The sequence below is a fragment of the Anas acuta genome, chromosome 1 (assembly GCF_963932015.1).
Source record: "Anas acuta chromosome 1, bAnaAcu1.1, whole genome shotgun sequence".
Classification (NCBI taxonomy): domain Eukaryota; kingdom Metazoa; phylum Chordata; class Aves; order Anseriformes; family Anatidae; genus Anas; species Anas acuta.
The window spans coordinates 122,134,628-122,145,406 of record NC_088979.1 but is presented as its reverse complement, the minus strand read 5'-3'; the positions used below and the strand labels follow the sequence as shown (position 1 = coordinate 122,145,406).

The 10,779-nt window shown below is 38.1% G+C and overlaps 1 long non-coding RNA gene across 2 annotated transcripts; it reads left to right on the top strand.

Moving 5' to 3' along the window:
• Positions 1–6,889: 6,889 nt before the first annotated feature.
• On the top strand, positions 6,890–10,357 carry LOC137850229 (uncharacterized). Of its 2 annotated transcripts, none has more exons than XR_011092388.1 (4): positions 6,890–7,070; positions 7,226–7,277; positions 8,018–8,149; positions 10,241–10,357. It is a non-coding gene; the product is annotated as an uncharacterized lncRNA (long non-coding RNA). The 2 variants fall into 2 exon arrangements; XR_011092387.1 differs by having other exon boundaries at positions 6,890–7,080.
• Positions 10,358–10,779: the final 422 nt, after the last annotated feature.

The window sequence follows — 10,779 nt, the reverse complement described above, 5'->3', positions numbered from 1 at the left end:
ATTCTGATGTTCTTGTGCTTTTACCATTCTCCTATCCAATTCAACAACAGGCTCATATACCTCTCCCTAGCTTTTTTCTTTCCCGTGTAGGACTAATAGAAGCCAAGACCTAGGGTAAAAAGACTGAATGGCACATTTAAGAATACTGTTGATACTATTTTTCATTATTCTAAACGGGTTGCCCAGGGAGCTGCTGGAGTCACCATGCCTGTGGGTGTTCAAGAAAAGATTAGACATGGTGCTTAGGGACACGGTTTAGTGGGTGGCATTGGCAGTAGGGGGATGGTTGGACCAGATGATCTTGAAAGTCTTTTCTAACCTTAATAATTATATGATTCTATGACAGTATAAAAACATAAATAACATGATAGCATTTAAAAACACTGAAATATGATAACTTTCAAAAGTGTAAAACAAATAATTTCAAGGAAAGCAGAAGAATTACAGAAGATATGCACTATAATGAATATAATGAACACACAGCAGCAACCACCTACATTTTATTCTATGCACAAATAGAATGACAATATACACATCAGAACAGTTGTTACCTGCATCTTCTGAAGGACATGCTTCACTATTGTATTTTATGAAACACCGTATCTCTTTACAACAGCATAGGGAAAAGGGTGAAAAAATCCCAATCCAGGAGTAAAATTAGAAGATGATGTAGAATTATCAGAGGTAAAAATCGACTAAAAATTGAGCTAAGTATTTTAATTTCAAATGATACCCATGTAAAGTCTTCCATGGTCTCACTTGTTTAGGACTAGACATTTTCAAATAATGGAAACAAAATTCTTCATAATTTCTTTAATTGTTAAAAATCTGACATCATTCATGAAAATTATTTGCCAGGAATTAGGCAGGTGATTTGGTTTATGCCTGAATTGAGAGATGTCTCCAGTATCCCTACTGCATTGATTCTTCACTTTAAGAGGAGCATATTATCATCTCAGTTTGTGATACTCATGGTTTCTTGGAAGTTTCCTATATATGGGGTGACCCTAGCCTATGTCTTTTTAGGATGCAAAATCAGATAGGATCATAGTGCACAAGATAATTTGTTTTAAAAATACATACTGGTTACCTCTTTTCCCTGTCAGGGTTTTGCATAGGGGCAGCCTGCCAACATTTGACATATTCCAGATGGATATAGAGAACGGCAGTGCGGGTCAGTGGTGCCTTGTTCTGTGGTTAGACCTCAACACAGGAGGATAGAAAACAATGGGAAAAAAAGTAGAATATTTCAGGCGAAGTGTCCTAGTTTTGGAAAGGGCCACAGGCTTTTTGTACGTTTACAAGCACTTTCTCACATTACGAGCTGACAGGTTTCTACTGAAGCCCGTGTCAGTCAGTCTCTCTCTGTATTTCTCCCTGGTGTTCTGTTAAAGCCAAATAAAATCTATTTGCCTCTGCTTTTCCCCCTTGTTGATGTATGTAAAGTTATCAACTTCTTGCAGGTGTCTGCTTCTTGCATTTGTAATGACAGTTTAACAAAAAAAATCAACCAAACCTGAGGCCACAGAAAAGCTTTCACAAGAGGGGTCAAAAGGGTTTCCTCTTCTGCTAAAGGTCTGCTACATTATTAGCAGTGCCGTGCTAGAGATATTTACCTGTTGGTTGCTTTTCAATTGATTCAACATGTGGCTACAGGGAGGCTGGAGTCTTGAGATTAAACCAACTTCAAGTTAAAATCTTGGGCTAATTCTGGGAAGAAAACAACTGTTTGTCCTGCTTTGGCTCCCTCATGACTTTTCCCTCTGTTTGTAAGTTTAGCCTCAATTAAAAGAAAACAACAAATAGAGAAAAACAGTCCCAAACAATTAGGGTTTTGACATCTAAAAAAGCCAATATTGGATGAGGTCATCTCATCACAGCCCATAAAGCTATCTCTTCCTCCCTTTGTAATACATATGTTCCAGTCCAAGTTCCTCTTTAGCCTTTTTGTGGCTAAAGTGAACTAAACATCCCAAACAAAATATGTGTCTGATTTATTGGTTGTCTGGGAGAATTAATGCTACAAATGCAATAATGTCTAATTTCAATTCAAAAGGAAAAACAAACCCCAAAAGCATAGACCTCCCCATAAAAGAATTAAGGAACTGATTCATGACTTATAAAGCCAGAGGGGAGCAGCCTGCATATCTATCCTGACCTCCAGGATAGCATAGGCCAGACTATTTCTTCCCTGAGTTACTTCCTTTTGGAAAGAAGGCACATCTTTAAGAGAAACAGTCAATCTTAATTTTCAGATTACCAGTGATAGAGAACCCTGCATAGATCCATCAGATCTGTTCTTTGATGATTAGCTGTCCTCTAGTAAAAACATATGCGGCTTATTTTTGGTCTGAAGGTACCATGTTTTTATTTCCAGACATTGGATCTTGGGATGCCTTCCTCTACTAGACTAAATAAATAAATAAATAAATAATCTCAGTGTAGGTAGATGTGGACATTCATTTTTTCAGCCTTCTGAGATCTTTCTGAGCCTTTGCTCTAGTATAAGTTTTCCAGCCTTTTATTTACCCTCTTGATTCTTGTATGAGCCTTTTCCTGCTGTTCACTATCCAGCTTGCATTGTGGACACCAGCGAATATAGCAGTTATGGCCTCATCATCACCAAACACCAGGCCGGTATTCACTATTTATCCACTATTCTCCTGTCTATTCAACCCTAAAAATGCTTCTGGAGTTCCTTGAGGAACTCCTATTTGACAGCATACTCGCTTTGGTCCCACTCTCTCTCCAGAGCCATTACACAATATACAATCAAGTTATATATTCTCTAAGTATGACCCAGGTTCTATTTTCCAAACAAATGCCACTATTTCCTAATGTGTTGCTTGCATCTGTTTTACCAGGCAATCTGGTTTGCATCACTGTTTTATCTTCTTTTTTTTTTTTTTCCTTTTTCACTTTATAATCTTTCTGTCATACTCACTCTTATCTACGTCAGTGATAACTGCATATCTTTATCCTGCTCATTGATACTAATACTGAGTTGTTTAATTCTGAAAACTGACCCATGCAGGGCCCCACATAAAACACACTGTTTTAATAGAGATTCCAGATTTATAGTGTTACTTTCCAATTTATCAATTGATTTTTAAAACATGTAATTTATGCCACGTTAATTTTTATTATGCCGGATTTGTAATGAAAATACATAGTGACATCTATTATAATTCCATACTGAAAGCTATTTTATGGACATACACTTTATGAATTGTATTTAGGACATGAGCTCCCAAATATCTGAAGCTACTTGGTCAAGATTGATTTTACATAAATCCACTTTGAACATACTAATTGTTGATGATGCTTCAGCCACCACTGTTTTGCTTACCAGTTTCAGAGAGGCATCTGATTATTTCAGTCACTCTACTTTCACTTTATAACCAGTGCTGGCAGAAAGCTTTTATACGTATATGTACGTATTCTGTATTTTAAGGACTGCTGGAGTTCACAGCCCTATTCTTGAGGTTCAAAATTCTCCCTTTTGTCTGTAAGGCTCTTTACTGTGGTCACTTGGCCAAGGAGGGCTTTTTGCATAATTTCCATTTTCTGTGCAGAGCACAAAGCTTCAGTAATCTGGAACATCTGCACTGGCATTTAACTAACAGCATTTTGAGGGAGTGCAGTGACCAGACAGACAACCATTCCTCTGTATGTATCTCTGATGTGCACATATGTGAATGAATGGGGAGCTAAAACAGCAAAGGCAGAGGCTAGAAATTAACTTAATGGGTGGAAATATGAGCACAAAGCAGCCCACAGAGAGTTCAAATACATCTTTAGAAGCCCTTCTTTCCTCAGATGTGCAACAGCAAGGGAGATAGATAGTACCAACAGGTTTGTGAATGAAATGAAGATCTTCATTTTGGTTAAATGGTTAACTTATGTTTCTCCTACCATTGATACAGAATAGTTAGACTCTGAGCTACAAACACTACTTTTGTGCCATCTCTTACCTCCAAAAAATAAGCTTTGTTCTTAGGATACCAAAGAACAAATATTCATTGCAGCCAAGAGTTTTAATAGAATTGGCTAAGGAGTTTTCTGAGCCACTGACACAGCTTTTAAATAAATCTCAGATTCCTGAAGATGTTCTGCAGAACTGGAGGGGGGAAAAAATAATAAGCCAGTCTCATGCCAGTAATTATAAATGACCAACAGGAAGCCTCAGGAAACTATAATCCCCTAGAAACTTGACTTAGAAGGCCAGGGTCTTGGGAAGGTGGAAAGGAAAGATTGTAAGAGATACATGTAGAGAGAGATAAGAAGATGTACATTTCCCAGTGGTACATCTAACATCTCCCTGATATATTTCCTCTTCTCTTCTCTTTGACTGAAAAGTGGAAAATATCCTTAGCTAATCATTTCTGGAAGAAATGGGAGACTCAGAGTTCAACATATGGAGAAACCCTTTGGTTCCAACAGTCTACTTTTCATGTGTATGTCTGAAGCTGCCAGACACATGCTTCCTTCATATCTAAAGTATTTATTTCTGACCGCTGGTCTTCCTTTTCTTTTTCTTCCCTTGAGGCTGGCTGTGGAGGGAATACTTCATTACAGAGTGTTGAGGTTTTGTTTGTCTCACATTTTTTATTTACTCCAATCTGTTGTGTATAACAGCATTTCTTATTCAACTTGCCCTGGATAATATTTACCAGATATCAAATATCACAGTTAATTTGATGTGGGACCTTAATCTTAAACCACCTGCTTTGACCTTGTTTGTGCTGAAATGTATTGGCTGAACTGTAACGGGCATTAGTCTCGGTGCAGAAGTAGATATTTTTGGAAGCCACAAGAAAAACGTCAGTTTTCAAGTTACACAATGTATAAATTTTCTGAACTTTTTTTTTTTTTTAAATGCATTTGTTCTAAGAAGATGTTATTTTTGTGCTTCATAACTGAACAACATCTGAACTTTGACACTTGAAACTTCCCAGGTGTTTACTTTATGCTGTTTTCACATTGCAAATAAGCAAGTTAAAATTATGGAAGAATAACCCATTTAATGTACTTCTGTGCACATTTAAGAAGAAAAGAGAAGACTTTATATTCAAAGGGCTACTATACACCTCCATGTTATCAATGGTGATTCATTCCAATCCATTCAGACTTTGCACAGAGGGAATAAAAATAGGGGGAGATATGTTATGAAATCAGCATAGTTCAGGAGTTTTTTTAGCTGCTGCTACCATTTGGTTGAGGTTGGCCCCACTGCTGTTCTAAGCAGACTGTGACACTTCTTGGCATGGAATTTCAGACTGGTAAATGGAAAGCTGATAGCTAATAGGTCTCACGGATCTAATCATGAATCATATATTTGGTTTTGTTCAGTAATTTCTTTCTAGCATGACTGAATAGTGGGGAAATTTAAGCATTAATAGTTCAAATCAAAAAGGATTTTGATTCCCTTTGTGTTTGCATGACAGTTTTCAATAAAAATTTCAACTATATCTACACAATCATTTGAATCCAATGGTCCATCTGTTTTACTTTTTCATCTGCAGTAGCAGTCAATATACAGGCATCAATTATCAGGCAAAATATGCCAAATACATAAACAACAATATAAGGAAAAGTTTTTTCCTATCCTTGTTTGGTTAGGAGATGAGCTTACATTTAAAAAACAACAAAACAACCAATGTACACACCTGTTATCAGTTTAAATTTATTTGTATATCACAGGGAATAAAATATTATTTTTGGCACACTGTTTTTCCTAACTATCCTGGCATTCAGGTGGTTATGCACTAAGCAGTGTTAAGGACAGACCTACTTACACTGATACCCACATATTTTTCATGTGGTTAAGATGGATTTACAGCTATAAGAAAGGCAGCTGATTTCTCCTGTCATGCACAGCATTCATCCAGTATTGAATGTTTTTCATTCACTGAGAGTTCAGTGGCTGTGAATGTCACCAAACTTTTATGACCATTCTTCAGAAGCTTCATTCTTCCAACCCCTTCTTGCAAGAAATCATGCTCACCCCAGGGAATGCACAGGTTTCAATCTACTGTGTCCTCAGGGTGGTCGTTCCCCTGGGAGGTGCAGCTGGATGTGACGACACAGATGCTGGAAGCTTCTTGGGTGGTGGGAGGTGCCATGATGCTGTAGACAGTCTGAGGTTGTAGCTTTTACCAGGGATAGGTTTCTTCTGTGGCAGGCTGGAACAACCACACCTTCACAAGTACAGCCTTTCATCCCAGCAGAAGATGAACTTGTTGAAAATCTGCCAGAAATTACCCATGTGAACATTATAAATAATTGGAAAAAAAGAGATGTGGAAATGACAGGCTTGTAGAAATCTGGTGTTTCCCTTCATGATTTGCAAAGCAACACTCAGAAGGCAGCTGACAACATGAAGAAGAAGAAGATCCAGGAATCAGGAACTTGAATTATGTGAAGTCCCGCAGGTGCTGGCACCAGTAAAAAGAAGGGAAATTTCATATAAATAAGGTGAAGTGGGCAGGCTTCCTTAGAACACATGTACAAAATTTCATTATCATTAAATGAGGGAGCCAAGCACAGCTTTTCATTTTCAGCTCCCTGCAAGATTGATTTGACCTGTATTTAGTGAGAAACTTCAGACTTTTGTAGCCACCTGGAGCAGGGGACAGGCAAAGGCCAAGGTATTTCCCTGTCCAGGTGGCCCTCATAAATATCTCATTGGAATTTATTTTCTTTCATTTACTTTGGCATTGCTTGGGCACTGCTTGATTAAGGGGTGGTGTGCAGAAACTGACATGCCCAGAGATAGACAGCCACATCTGCTAACCATTTGGATTAATTATTACACCTGTACCATAAAACACATGTTAATAAAAGGCTGGTGAACAGGTTCAGGTTGCAGTTTTAAAAGGGCCCAAAGAAAGCAAAATTCTAACAATATATAAGAATCCAAACTGTTTGCTGATAAGATGCTGCAGGCTCCAAACATATACAAGGAAGAGGCAATGTCAGACATGTAAATAAAACAAATCACACAAGCAAACAGAATAGGAGAGTGCATATCCTAGCAAACTATGCCTTTGTAGTCTATTGGCTAGAAGGTGAACAACAGTACACGTTCTTTCTTTCCTTCTTTCTTTGCTGTTAGATGTAAAAGGAAAAAAATCATTAATCACTCTGCAGGATACAGCACTTAAATGGGTAAAGTTGCTGAAGGGGTCTGGTTAACATCAGCCGATTTTTCATTTCCTTTCAGTGGGGACAGTGTGGTGCTCTGGAATCCCTGGAGACCAGGAGCATGAATGCAGGTATTGAATTTTCAGGAGGAGACAATTAAGACCAAGCATGTGAGATACAATCATATTTAAATTAATTCAGGTACCTCAACTGAAGACTTAAACCCCCTGCCTTCTTATTTGGGATGCATATTTGGGATGGTTTTACTGGAGTGGCATTAATCATACTAGGCTTGTTTCATTTCTGATACAACACACTGGATCTCTCTATTTATTATTTATTTAATTGAAAATGTTTATTACATTCTTTCTGCCTATGTGAAATCATTTTGATGAACAAGCTCTTCAAACAAGTCTTTACCAGGTTTTCCCAGTCCGTAATTCTGAGATTCTCAGCAGCTGAAATGGATTGAAAGTGAACCCTGAACCCAGTGCCAATTCTCTGTTGCTTGTTAGATAACTCCTGACCAAAACTAGCTTCCATCATGATCTGCAGATGGGCTGAAAAAGAATAGATATCATAGGACAACTGTAGACCTCCTCACTTTGGATTGCATCTGTAGTTGATCTTGACATTTATGTGTTATTTTGGGGGGCTCTTTTGGCAAATTAATCATCATCACTGCGAATATCACCAAGGAAGAGGTGCATCTCACTGCTCTGATGCCCAGCACTACCAGGCAACAATGGATGGTTAATGAAATCTTTACAGAAAGAGGAAGCTAGAGAATGCACCTGTCCCTTGAGTCTTCTCAAATTATGCTTCACCAACAAAACCAATACTTCAATACATTTGTTCCTGACCTTTACAGCTAGAAGTCACATGATATGGGAGAAGGCTGAGGTCTCAGCTCTACCACCAAACCCTGCAGAAGCCATTGGATCAGCTGGAGAGCTGCTGTATGCTTGGTGGATTGACCATAGGTTATGAATACCACTGCCAGGTGAGACTTTCCATTTACCAGTCTGTTTCTAGCCCAGGTCTTCCCTGAGATGATGGATTCACAGACAGTATGGCAGCCTGATTACGTGTAATCCTTTGCTTTTAGACATTGTTGTACTGGGGAGATAGCAAAGGTTTCTGTGTCAGATGTGCCAGCTGACCACTACCAGGCTGAGTATGATAACAAAAAATCACAAAAAACTGGCAGGTCAGGCAGGCAGAAGAAGCTTTCTGTCAAGGACTTTCAACTTCACAAGGAATCTGGGGTTTTGACATCACCTCAGTCTCAGCTTCAGACTCTGCTAAATGGGCTGCAGTCAAGGACACTTTATAAGACTTAATGAAGTCTTGGACCAGCTAAGGCAGTCTTCTGCCCTGCCACAAAGTGAAGGGTGTTCTTTCGAGGGGATTTTGCATGAATCAAAAAAAAAAAAAAAAAAAGTAAAATGTCTGCCTCATCTGCCCAAAAAAAGTATTTTTATGGAAACATGAGAACCTCCAAGGAGTGGGGATATGGCATATGGAATTTACTGTGATTTTAAAGGCATCCCATGGTCACTCTAAGAGTGCTATTGATATAGATATTTATCTATGTGGTTTTCTGTCTGAAGATTACTTTCCCCTTCAACTTTAGTTGTACTCTCTACTTGTATACATTCAGTTTGTACCATTCACAATATGGAAATGCAAAGAATTTCCAAAACTAAGGTTATAGTTAATGCCAGGACATATATACTAAAACCTTAACAGCGAATAACACTGCCTTTGCTCTACTAGCTTTTTTTAGTGCTCCGAGTTTTCCCAGTTAATACTAGAATATGCAAAGGTTAACCAGGGGAGGGATGGGGAAGAGAAATTATGATTTTATATATTTCCACTGTAATCTAGAAAAAAATAATGGCTCGCAGAAGAGTGATACTAATTAAATGTACCCTTCTAATAGATAAAAAAGTCCTGGGTTTGATTTTGGTTGCAAGTTCAGTTGCTGGATTGTTTTTTGTTTATTTGTTTGTTTGTTTGTTTGTTTTTAGTATCCCTTGCATTCAGTGCAGATTAAAGATTCCTGAAGAAGGGTAACGTGCATGCACATGGCAGAATAACTATGTTACAGGTCCAAAGACACGCATATGCTTAAACTGTTTGGACTATTGGAGCTAAAATTAGCATTTCATTTTCTTTATTTTCAAACTGTACTTTTGCAGTCTTCTTTGTATTACTACTATATTATGCAAGAACATTTTTGTGGTTACTCTGATCATTATAGTACCGTCTAGGTTACAGATGCCAGTTTCAGCATAGCTGTAGTATCTGAATTGCAGCGGACAGAAACTACTGGCACATCAACCGCATTCATTCTTCGGTACTGCAATAATCCCTGGAATGTATTAATTGCAAGTTATTGTTTAGATTTACTATCCAGCTCCACCTTCTGGTAAACTTGTATTAAATCTAACTTCTTGAGTTTCTTTCTACTTGCAATCACTGAAAGCGAATTCTTTGCTATGGTACTGCTCAACATACAAGAATGAATTTACTAACCTGTATTAAACATGTCAGTCACTGAATCTGTACTCCATTGTCTGTTTCAGGGATATGTGGAATAAATGCAGGACTTTTAGAGTAAGCAGTAAGGGAGATCATCTGCATACTCAAGACACTGAAGTTTCTGATTCTTGACATCTCTTAATGAATAACTCCTGGGCTCCAAGATTGTGGAATAGCTTTCTCAGACCTGTGCTTCCACAAACCTTTTAATCTTAGCTGTTCCAGAACAAAAATGTGCAAATGTGGTACTTGAAGTGTCTCTTAGAGATCTCACTGCTCCCACTGCGCAAACTGTACAACTTCCATTTGTCCTTCCACAGGTTCTTAACAAAGATAAGCATGAATCATTACTCCAAGCTCTTATATATCTGTTGTTTTTTTTATGCACACTGCTGCCTGTGAATTTGAAGTTTTCTTTTGCATCCTCCCTTTTTATATTTATATATATATATATATATGTAGATAAAAATCTCTAGTCATAAACTAAACAGGACTGTAACTCAGGCTCAAGAACTACTCAACAATCATCTGTAATGTTAACTTCTAGCACGCTCCCAGACACAGTTTCCCCAAGCCAATTAGACCCTCATGGAGAAAGCCAAGGCACTGAACTAAGGGATGGTGCAGGCTAGTGAGTATTTCCCATAGGTATTGTGAACAAAGGTAGGTATCTCACTCTCCTACACTGCCCCAAATGAGCTCATTTTATTTTTTTTTTTAACATAGAGATAACCTATAACTACCATTTTCTATTCCTAAGAACAGAGAATATTAGTGTAAACTGATCCACCAAGTGGCTGCGTGGAAGATACATTAGGACATGTAGCCCTGGGACATGTAGCCCTGGTATACCTCTTGCACAAAATGTGACTGAAATTAAAGTTTCTTTTCCACTTACTCCCTACAAGCAGACCATCTTTCTGCTTAACTGCTACTTACAAAGTGCTATGAATAGTCTCTTTCTTATGCCGTTATGAAGATATCGCGTTTTCTATTAGACTGAACACTGAGAATAGTGTGTATTTTCTATATTTTCTCCTGAACCAAGTTCTTTCTGTATTTCTGCTCAAGGAGCATTTAGCTGCA